Source organism: Ostrinia nubilalis, chromosome 20, assembly GCF_963855985.1.
Source record: "Ostrinia nubilalis chromosome 20, ilOstNubi1.1, whole genome shotgun sequence".
NCBI lineage: Eukaryota > Metazoa > Arthropoda > Insecta > Lepidoptera > Crambidae > Ostrinia > Ostrinia nubilalis.
The window spans coordinates 9753192-9763976 of NC_087107.1; positions in this window are offsets into that span (position 1 = coordinate 9753192).

Below are 10785 nucleotides of genomic sequence, written 5' to 3' on the forward strand. Positions count from 1 at the left end.
TGAAGACGACACCAGTGGGTCTAGTCAAAATGCCATCGCAAACCAATGTGAAGTTTTCACTAATGTCAGTCGCCGCGTCACCGGTGATTCGATTCGATCGGAAAATGGCAGCCAAAATGCACATTGAACCACCAACGACGCGGCGATATAAAAGTTCATTCAAAATCGAATAAAAGTTAAAAAATGTCTATGACTTTGCGATTGTTTTTACTTTTTCTAGCTTTTTTTTTTAAATTAGTTTCTTCCTTCTTTCTGCTCTCTGTTTACGTCTATGCTTCGCTGTCAAACTAGCTGTCAAAACGACATCGCGATACGGATTTGTCAAAACAGTCTTAGGGTGGGTTGCACCATCTTAGTTTAACTTTGACAAACGTCTAAAATCTGTCAAACTCCATACAAAAAACACCGGTTAACGTCATAGTTACGTTTAAAGTTAGGTGGTGCAACTCACTCACCCTATTGGTTTTCGATCGAATCCAAGCTTATCACCGGGGTTTTAGTAATCGCAATGAAAATGGCGGGTGTTGCGATTCGATTCGATTTTGATTGAGTCTTAAATGCATGTTGGCTAAGCCTTTGTATGGGAAATTTCAATGCAGTCTTTCGATTATCGATAGGTAGGGCTTTGCGATTCGATTTTTTACCGTTTGACTAAGCCTTTTTTGTTATCGACCTCTTTTGCGATTTGTTTATTTGTTTGCGACTGGTTTGCGATGGGTTTGCGATTTTAAAGTGCGTTTTGACTAGACCCGCAGATGAACGGTTTCAATATTTGGTTTGCCTTGGACAGACAACTCATCAAGCTTGACACTGTGTCAAAGTTCGTGCCACCCAAAGTAGCCAAAAAGTTCGCTACACGTCTTTGTATTTTTATTTGTCAATCTAACAAATAATTACATAGTTATGGTGCGTTGAAGTTCCGCACGACGTCACAACGTGCGGCACTTTTATGCACGCATTGACGTCACGGGCCTCTTCTTATGAACTTTGGCGCGCTTTATCTCTTTAAATTTTCATTAGTTTGAAAAAGTGAAAAATACGTGTAGAGTATTTTTTGATAAGTTAACTGACGGACTAATTAAAACTCTTGCTTTTTGACCCAGGAAATAAGTTTGCGTTGTCAACTTTTAGGGCATTTTAGGTGCTCGTATCTGAAGCTGACTGTATGTAGAAAATGTAAGGCAATCGGACCCGCTTATTAAATTTGTATGGCACAATTTCGCTGCAACGCCAGACTTTATACGTAACTGCGTTGCATTAGACTGAGATTCTGGTGCATTCAAAATTGTTTTTCTAGAAAATTCAGTGCTCTTTTCTGTTTGCATATTTCTGGCGATATTGGATGGTGCTCGTAGGTACTTTGGGGTATAATCTGTTGGATAGTTTTCATCTTTAAGTCTCTACGAAATTATTTTAATACACTTTTACCGTTATTCTTTGTCCCTGTAGATCTGTTTATTTAATTTTGTTTTTTTTTCCTTGTATTTTTCTTTTGGATTCACAACTTTTTTATTGGTTGGTTATGGGTAAAATTCCCGGAAGAGAAGAGTTGAATTAACCTATAGGTGTACCAGAATCTCATGGCAAATAAAAATATTGGAAAAGTGTGTTTTTCATATGGTAATTGTCTATGGCTTTATTGTCACCTGTCAAAGTAAATCAAGAGATCTGTCAGCCGCTGCAGAAATGTTGTAATCTCTTCATGCCTATTTGTTATTTTTGTGTAAAAGTCGAAAAACCTCAAGCAAATCATATTGTTTTCAATGTGTATTGTAAAATAAGGCATAATTCAAAGTCAATCTTTGATTTTAAAGCGCGTCGGTAAGTTGACAGTAAGTTGGAGTGAAATGTTTTGATATTTTAATAATGTTACAGAAAATTGTATGGTATAGTAGTGAATTTTCGAAAAAAAATCGAAAATCTTTTAGTGTAGCTCTCTTTTTTTTTCGAAAATAAAGGAATTTTCTTTCAGCAAATTTTTCTATCTACAGTATTAAGAGTACCAGGTGGCATTACAAAATTCCACTCTGTATAAATACCTCTTTAACTTGATCATCTATTGAAGAAGAATCAAGAATTGCAAGTGGAGTTCCTAGAAAAAGTCTAGTTCTGAATGAAGTGATAAGTTATAAGTATGATACATAATAAAATTATTTACAGTAATATACGGTTTACTTATTTTTCAAGACATGATAAATGTTAAAAACCCGATGTATAACAACATTCTTCATACACAATCTAAAATGTATAGGTAGGCATTCGTACTTCATGTTCATTAATATTAAAGTCATAAATAAAAAATTAAACAGTATCAAGATCGTTTAATCCAATTTCCCCAGTATTGCACTCAACAAAGTTTATTTTCCCCATTTGCCATGAGATTCTGGTACACCTATACTACAACAAACTTAATTAATTGTATATTATCTGTAAATTCAGATTTTTGGTTGTCTTGTAATTGAAAAAAAAAAGTTTAAGACAAAATAAAACTTGTTGACAAAATAGTGACGTCACTTGGTTGTATTGCCATACAAAATCTATGGGAGAGCCTCGTTTTGACAGTTTTAAAAAGTACGTCAATTGATTGGTGGTGTCATTATAGCCTGTTGTTACCTAAAATATTATACCATATCATGTCTCATAAAACTAAACTCGGTCGCGATTTCAGTTGTTTCATATAAATATAAACGTAAACAGTGAGTACACAAGTAAACAACTAGTTAGTAAGTACATTCCCAGACCACGACAAAGACCACAAAAACTGCAGAAGGTTAATTTTACACGGTGTAGTTGTAACCGGCCCGAGGGCAGGGCGTGTCTAAATGCACGCGGGAGACCGCATCGGATGGCTTACAGATAGGGTGGCCATGATGTGCAGTTAAAAAAGTAAAAGTATTTATTCCTAAGAAATGTCTTTATTTAATCCAAACATTTTTTTTTTTATACTTTTGTTACAAGCAGGCCGCTACTAACCGGGCAACATGGAAAGCATTGGGGGAGGCCTATGTTCAGCAGTGGACGTTCTATGGCTGAGGTGATGATGATGCATGCGGCTTCATCTGCGTAATTTCCAGTCTGCAAAAAATATCTCATGTTTTTTCCTGGATTTCAAACTATTTCTCCACGCCAAACATCAAAATCGGAGCGTGAAAATGCAAACCCAATTTATTTATTATTTATTTTTGACTTCCTAATTGTGATAATAGTTTGAATAGTATTTCCCGTATTTGCAACATTTTTCTTTACTGCTCCGCCCCTATTGGTGGTAGGGTGATGTCAATAGCCTATAGCTTTCCTCGATAAATGGGCTATCCAACACAAAAATATTTTTTCAAATCGGACTAGTAGTTCCTGAGTGTAGCGCGTTCAACAACCAAAAAACAAATTCTATAGATTCATACTAAATTACCGGGTTGTACGAAAGTGCTTTCATTTCATATCATTAAAACCATATAAATACTTTTTGAGTGGGTGTTTATAATGTGTATGACTGTATTTACAAAAAAAGTATTTAATATTCAATGTCTAGTAATAGTACAAACTAACCAAGTTTGGGACAAGAGGCGCAGTGTAAAAATGTCCAAGGACATTTATTTTACACCGAATTACGAATATCCTAGTTTGTTACACAAATCTTTGTCACTTTTCCCACAGGAAAAACAGAGTTCTTATCCGATGTGAAATATCGGCCATTTTGTTTTAAAGCGAAATGCCCGATATTCTACTTTTTGTAGCGATTTAAATGGCTTTTTAGACAATCTAACATACGATGGCTTTACCATAGGATCTCCAGAGATAGGTAGTTTAACTGAGAAGTTATTACTTAGGGTCTATCGTTTCGGGTGTGATATTTATTGAACACCAATGGGGTTTTAAATAAACATGGAAACTCATGTTTTCAGAATTAAAAAGGAAATCGATTTAGACTGTTGTAAATAAAGGTTATTTTTTATGGAACAGGAAGCAAACGAGGAGACCAAAAAATATTATTAATTTTTACATTATTTATTATTAATTATTACATACAATTCTTGGTTTTTGATTGGGATAAGTGTAATCACTTACCTCAAAAATACAAACTAGTAGTTTGAATATAGGTATTAGCAACGTTTGAGCATTATTGTATGGTGTTTGTCAAAAAACAAATAAACACGACCTTATTTTTCCAAAATATCATGTTTGTATTATGTCGTTACACATACCTGAGATTGAATAAAGTTTTCAGCGACTTTTAAGTCAATTGTTGTATTTTACTTGTCCATTAAAATATAGTAATACATGTAGGTACATAGGGCCATGTTTTTGCTCTATTCATAATGTTATCGCGATGGGAGGCCATCAGTAAATTTATGGGACAACTAACATCCGATCGACCATAGACGATTGATTGATAGATTAGCAATTTGTGTAGCTGTCAATGTACACACAATGTACATAGTCAAAGTAACACTACAGTTTATTAATACTACCTCCAACAATTTTGTCACTCCACGAAACTCACTGCCTCAAGATTTCAAAAGTTTTAGACAATTCATGAGTTTAAAAAATAAAAGCTTAACATTAAAATGATTTTCTAGCCAGAAAAGAAATTAAATTCAATCAAAGACTGCAGGAAATGTAGAAGCTGAAATTATGGCCTTTTAGAAATTGATAATCAAACTTATCAATGTCATCAAAGGTATTCTTCTACAAAATCTCAATGAAAACATTCTACCCATTTTAATGTTGGTTTAAATTGTTGTTGAATAGAAGCAGCAGAAATTAAATTTCCAAAAGGCCATATTCAGCTTCTACCTGGCCATCGAGAATAATTAAACCCTTTACTTTTAGGAAAGTAACCAACCTGAATTATATAAGAATAATCTTTATCATAGTCCTTCTGTTCATATTTATTTTGTAATGAATATCATGGGGAGTCTCTAAGGCCCCATTAACACTAAAGACCCGCCAGAGACTGCAGATACTTTGCAGATAATATTGTACATACGTGTGTGTGTGTTAATTACTTAGCCGTCTTATTAGGCGCCAAAGGTGTGATAATGGAGGTTAGGTTGTTTAAAAAACTTTGCTCGATGATCTTTGGTATAGGTCATGTAGGCCATCGTATTTGAAAGTTTGAAACCTGTAAAGGCTGATTTACACGTGTTAAGTAGTTAAGTAGGTAACTAAAATTTAACTTAATTTTTCGGGAAAGTTGGTGGGTGGGGCTTGTCACTTGACACATTTTGACAAGCAGAGACAAGTAAACAAGAGCTTGACGTTTGGACATAGACTTGAAATTAAGTTACAATTTAGTTACGATGCAATTTGATCACTTAAAATTAAGTTAAAATTTTTAGTTAACTACTTAATACGTGTAATTCAGCCATAAGGGACAACTGTATAATGTCTGCTGTATACTGTACATGGAGTTTATTGTAATTATATATGTACATAATATTATTATATCAGTCAGCGTTAAATAGTTCATAACACCCAAAGTGACCAAAATATTGACACAATACCTTCTTTTACTTGTAACAAAAACGTGTTGCATACTTTGTGACTAATTTGGGTGTCACAAACTATGTATTTGACGCTGACTGTACTTGCTATATTTTTAAACTAGCGGCCACCCGCGACTTCGTACGCGTGGACCTCGTTTTACTCCATTAGGGGTGGAGTTTCGTAAAATCCGCTCTTAGCATCTATAGCGCATACATTTTAAATTTCAACTCTCTTACTTTAAACACATAGGACTTTCATAATATAAAATTCCAACCCTCCTTTTATCTCCTTAGCCCCCGTAGTTGATTTCTAATAATACATTTTCAGTATATGTACCACCACCACCACCACCACCACCACCATTTCAGCCATAGGACGTCCACTGCTGAACATAGGCCTCCCCCAATGCTTTCCATGTTGATCGATTGGAAGCAGCCTGCGTCCAGCGCTTCCCTGCTACCTTTACGATGTAGTCGATCCACCTTGTAGGTGGAAGTCCCACGCTACGTTTTCCGGTACGCGGCCTCCATTCCAGAACCATTCTGCCCCATCGGCCATCAATTCTGCGTACTATGTGCCCTGCCCATTGCCACTTCAGCTTGCTAATCCGTCGGGCTATGTCAGCGACTTTGGTTCGTTTACGGATCTCCTCATTTCTGATTCGATCTCGCAAAGAAACACCAAGCATAGCCCTCTCCATAGCACGCTGTGCAACTGAGCTTCTGTATAAGGCCTATAGTGAGAGGCCACGTTTCCGAGCCATAAGTTATCACTGGTAACACACATTGGTTATACACTCTAGTCTTCAGGCATTGAGGTATTTTGGACGAAAAGATGTTGCGTAGTTTCCCGAACGCTGCCCAGCCGAGTTGGATTCGACGATTGACCTCCTTCTCGAAATTGGACCTACCTAGCTGGATCGTTTGTCCGAGGTAGACATACCTACTTGTCGACAATCTCGAGAATTGAGCTCCCAACTGAAACTGGGTAGGACGCAACATGGACATTCGACATAAGCTTCGTTTTGTCCATTAATGTCCATGTTCATCCTCAGGCCTACCTGTTGGGAAAATCGATTAAGGTCTTCGAGCATTGTGCCAAGATCTTCCAACGATTCTGCCATGACCACAATATCGTCGGCAAACCGATGTGTACACAGTACCACAGTGTACCGAACAGTATAATCAGTATATGTACACCTCCACAATATCTAGAGATCATAGTGAGCATACATTTAAACTTTCAAGTCTCTTACTTTAAAAACCGAGGACTGCAATACAAACTTCTAACCCCCTTTTTAACTCCCATAAGGGTTGAATTGTGCAAAATTTCGTCTTAGTGAATACCTACTAGGGTGGTCCTTATTCCTACGAAAAAATTTTTTTTTCTTATATTTTTCGGGGCACCACGTAATTTGAATATATACCATATGAAAGTCTTTCATTATTTTTTTTTTAATTTTTAAAAGACATTTAGGGGTCGCTACCAAGGTTTGAATTTTAAGTAAAAACAAAATCTGTATTTGTTAGATTCATTTATTTTTAAAGCCAAAGCCAAATAAAAATATTACAACATTATTGTTGTTGCTATTGTAATGTGGGGACCGGGAGTTGACAATGAAAGAGTCTATACTGTGCGATGCTAGTATATTTGAGTGTCAGTTTACGCAGCAACGTCAAATATATAGGTTTGGCGCGTACACATACTACACCTCCCCCCTTTTTTAAAGAAAAAAAATTGGTTTACAATATTTTTTCAAATATTAAATTTAGTTACAACAGTTCAAAACAAAATATCAAAATACATTAAGAGAAAAAAAAATCTAATTTCAAATGATCATAATTTTCATTACAAACCATAATTTTGTAAAAAGTAATTGAACATGAAAAAGTCTAAAAGTCTACCACAAAATATTTTTTTTTTTAACATTCATATTTTTAGAGAAAAAGAAATACATAAATGAGTTGACTAATTTAGAAAATTCCACATAAACTGATATTTGAATAGGATGATTTTTGGACTATCAAACATAAACATCTACACAGACAGAAAAACAGATTTTTAAAGATGTTACAGTATTAATTAAATATTTAGATGTTGTAAAAGAATTTCATTACTTCCAAATTAACAAAACAGTCAATATTTAAATTTAAAGTAAATATTTGAAATATACAAACTATGTGAAAATAATTTACATCACTTTTTAAATTCTCATTCAAAATTTACTTTACATAGTTTTACAGTTTACAGTTTTCTACAAAATTTTCTTTAAAAATAATTGTTTCAAAGGTTCAAATATCAACACAAAAATTACACATCGCAAAGTTTTCTTACTTACGATCTACAGAATATAAAATATTATTACTGAAAGTATTACATATTATATAATAGTAGTTGGGTCAAATTAATTATAATGTTAATAATTGATAATAAAATTATTTACTGTTTAATTTATAAAACACACATACTACAAAATATGTCATTTCGGTTTTGTAAAATTTTCAGTAACCTTGTTTACCATGATAAAATAATGATAGAATTTACAGATTAGACACAATTTGATGCATTTCATATTTAATTTCTGACACATTTACCATTTTATTTATTTCAACTATCGTAAACATGATATTAAGTATTCGTAATGTTCATAGTATTATTTTAAACAAACAAAATTGTGTAGTGGGATCCTAATATTGGTAACTTAATATTAACATGACTCTTAAACTATCTCAAAATATTATTCTCAAATTATCAATTCTACAAATGTTAAAATTATTATTACATCAGTTCTATGACTTCAATTTTTTTTTAAACAATTGAAACTAAAATATTCATAAATTTACCATTTACTTTCCATATTTAACAATGATAAATATTTCTCAAAACCTTGCCTGTGAGGTTTTGCATACACAACACAATCTTAATTTTTTTTTTTAAACACATCTCAATAAACATTATCTTTCTTACATTCTCCTATATTTATTACCTCTTGGGCATAATAATATCTCTTTTACTTGGCATATTCACTTATTTAGGTAGGTACTGTTTTTATTTATTTATTTAAATACCTCTTATTGGGTATATGGACACATATTATTTATTTAGGCTGGCCAGCTCTATTTTTTATTCATAACACTTTTTTTATTTATTTTATTTTAGGTACAGTCTGTTTATTTTATAGTCGACTTTTTATAAGACATTTTAGTCTTTGTTGCTATGCATAGACTTATTAAGGGTCATGTTTTAAGATCACTCGATCTCCAACTATTTTCACGGAGAGAAACTCGTCTACACCATGATCAAATGAAGGATCTGATTCCCTTGACTGTACCTTGTGCCCTTATTTTATATAAACGAGTCCTCTTTTAAGGTATTTTTGACCTCCAACAGCTTACACAGAGAAATCTCGTTTACACCATGATCAAACTGAAGGATTCGACGTCGTTTTGTACCTCCTTTTTTTTGCCATAATTACCTTTACAACATATTTATTTCTCTTTCATAAACATTCAATTCCAAACAATAAAATCAAACGTTTGAATTCTTTAGCATAAATGATTTTGTTTACTTGTGGTTGATCATTCCACTAGTGTTACAAAATATCTCTACTAAAGTATTCCCTATTTCTAAAATAATACTTTCCATTCTACAATCAAAACAATCTATCAATCACATAACATAATCCTTAACATCCATTTATTTCACATTCCTTTTTCACATCGTTCATTCGAATGTAACTAATGCACTCTATTGTTACAAAAGCTTTTTAATACATTCGTACTTTCAATCTACCAAAACTATTCAAAATCTGATTTCTAATATCTCTCTCGTAATACAAAAAATAAATCCATCTATCTCATCAAAAGTTTTCAAAGTAAATCTTTCTGTAGTATTAGGAACCCACTATAAAACAAAACTTGATAACTATCAAACAAAATCATTCTACGTATTTAGCTTGTTCCAAATATGTTAACGTTTAAGATTTCATTAAACAACTAATTCTAAAGAACTGATAAAATGATGTCAGGCAAACAAGTTATAATGTTACAATATTTGTTGTTCATTGCTTTCCCACTAAGGTATAGCTTCATATTACTTTCTGATGAACGTCGCTAACCAAAAATGCTGATGCGGTTACACGTGCAGTCTTGTAAGTAGGTAATGCAATTATTGCGCAATACGACTATCTGAAGTTGTGAACTATGTGAATATACAATTAATTATAAAAATCGAAAAATCCTTTATAACATACATTGCAATATTTAAAATGCGTTACAAGATAAAAGTCTCAAAAATATTTTATGTGAAATATTAACACTGTCAATCAAATTAATAAGAAAGTTACTATTAAAGTTTCTGAATATAAGTCAAAATAAGTATTCAAGTTATGGAATACTTTTTATTATTATAAATAAGTTTTCTTTAATAAAAGTTTATGTTTTATTCGAAATAATATGCTGTTTTTTTTTTAAATACTTTAACAATAGTACTGGCTCGTAATCATAAATTATGTTAATAATTTAAATGTCCTATTATGTATTTAAAAGAAAGTGATACAGTAAATAAAAAATATGTAATACCTATACAATTAAATTTCAAGTGTATTATCTAATCCTGATAATAATTATGTATGAAACAAAATCAAATAATATGTAGTAGGTATCTCGAAAAATTTGAAATTAACAAAAAAAAATATAAAGTGTTAAAGAATTTACAGGCATTGGTCTAGCTTTAATTGTCGTGATTTAAGTACTCTTTATTTATTAGTAAAAACAAAATACTGTTAAAGTCGAAATTATAAATCTATTATTGTAAATAAAACGTTACAGACGTGTTAAAAGTTAAATAAATAAAAAATACGGATCGAGTTAAAATGTTGAACAATGATAATGTTAATAATAATTATTTACTTTGATTTTTAGATAAATCATTATAAACTGAACAAAGTTAATAAACGCTGTATTTAGAGTAAATTACATATTACATTTTTTTTTTTAAATAGTCATTCGTTAAAATATCAAGTAGTTTAGCTATATCAAATCGATACAATTTATTAAATTAAAAATTTATAATTTCATTCAAATATAATTGAACTTAAAAGTTGCGAAATAAATAGTTCACTGGTAGAAATTTCTCAATGCACTATAAAGATTCTTGTAAATTACAACTAAATCTCTGCTATCGTAAATAAGTCATAGAGTTATTTGAATTTACTAAAAAAAATAAGTATGTACGTTTTTGCACATTTATTACAAAGATAAGAAATAAAATTGAAGAATTAAAACTGTTTGAAATTTC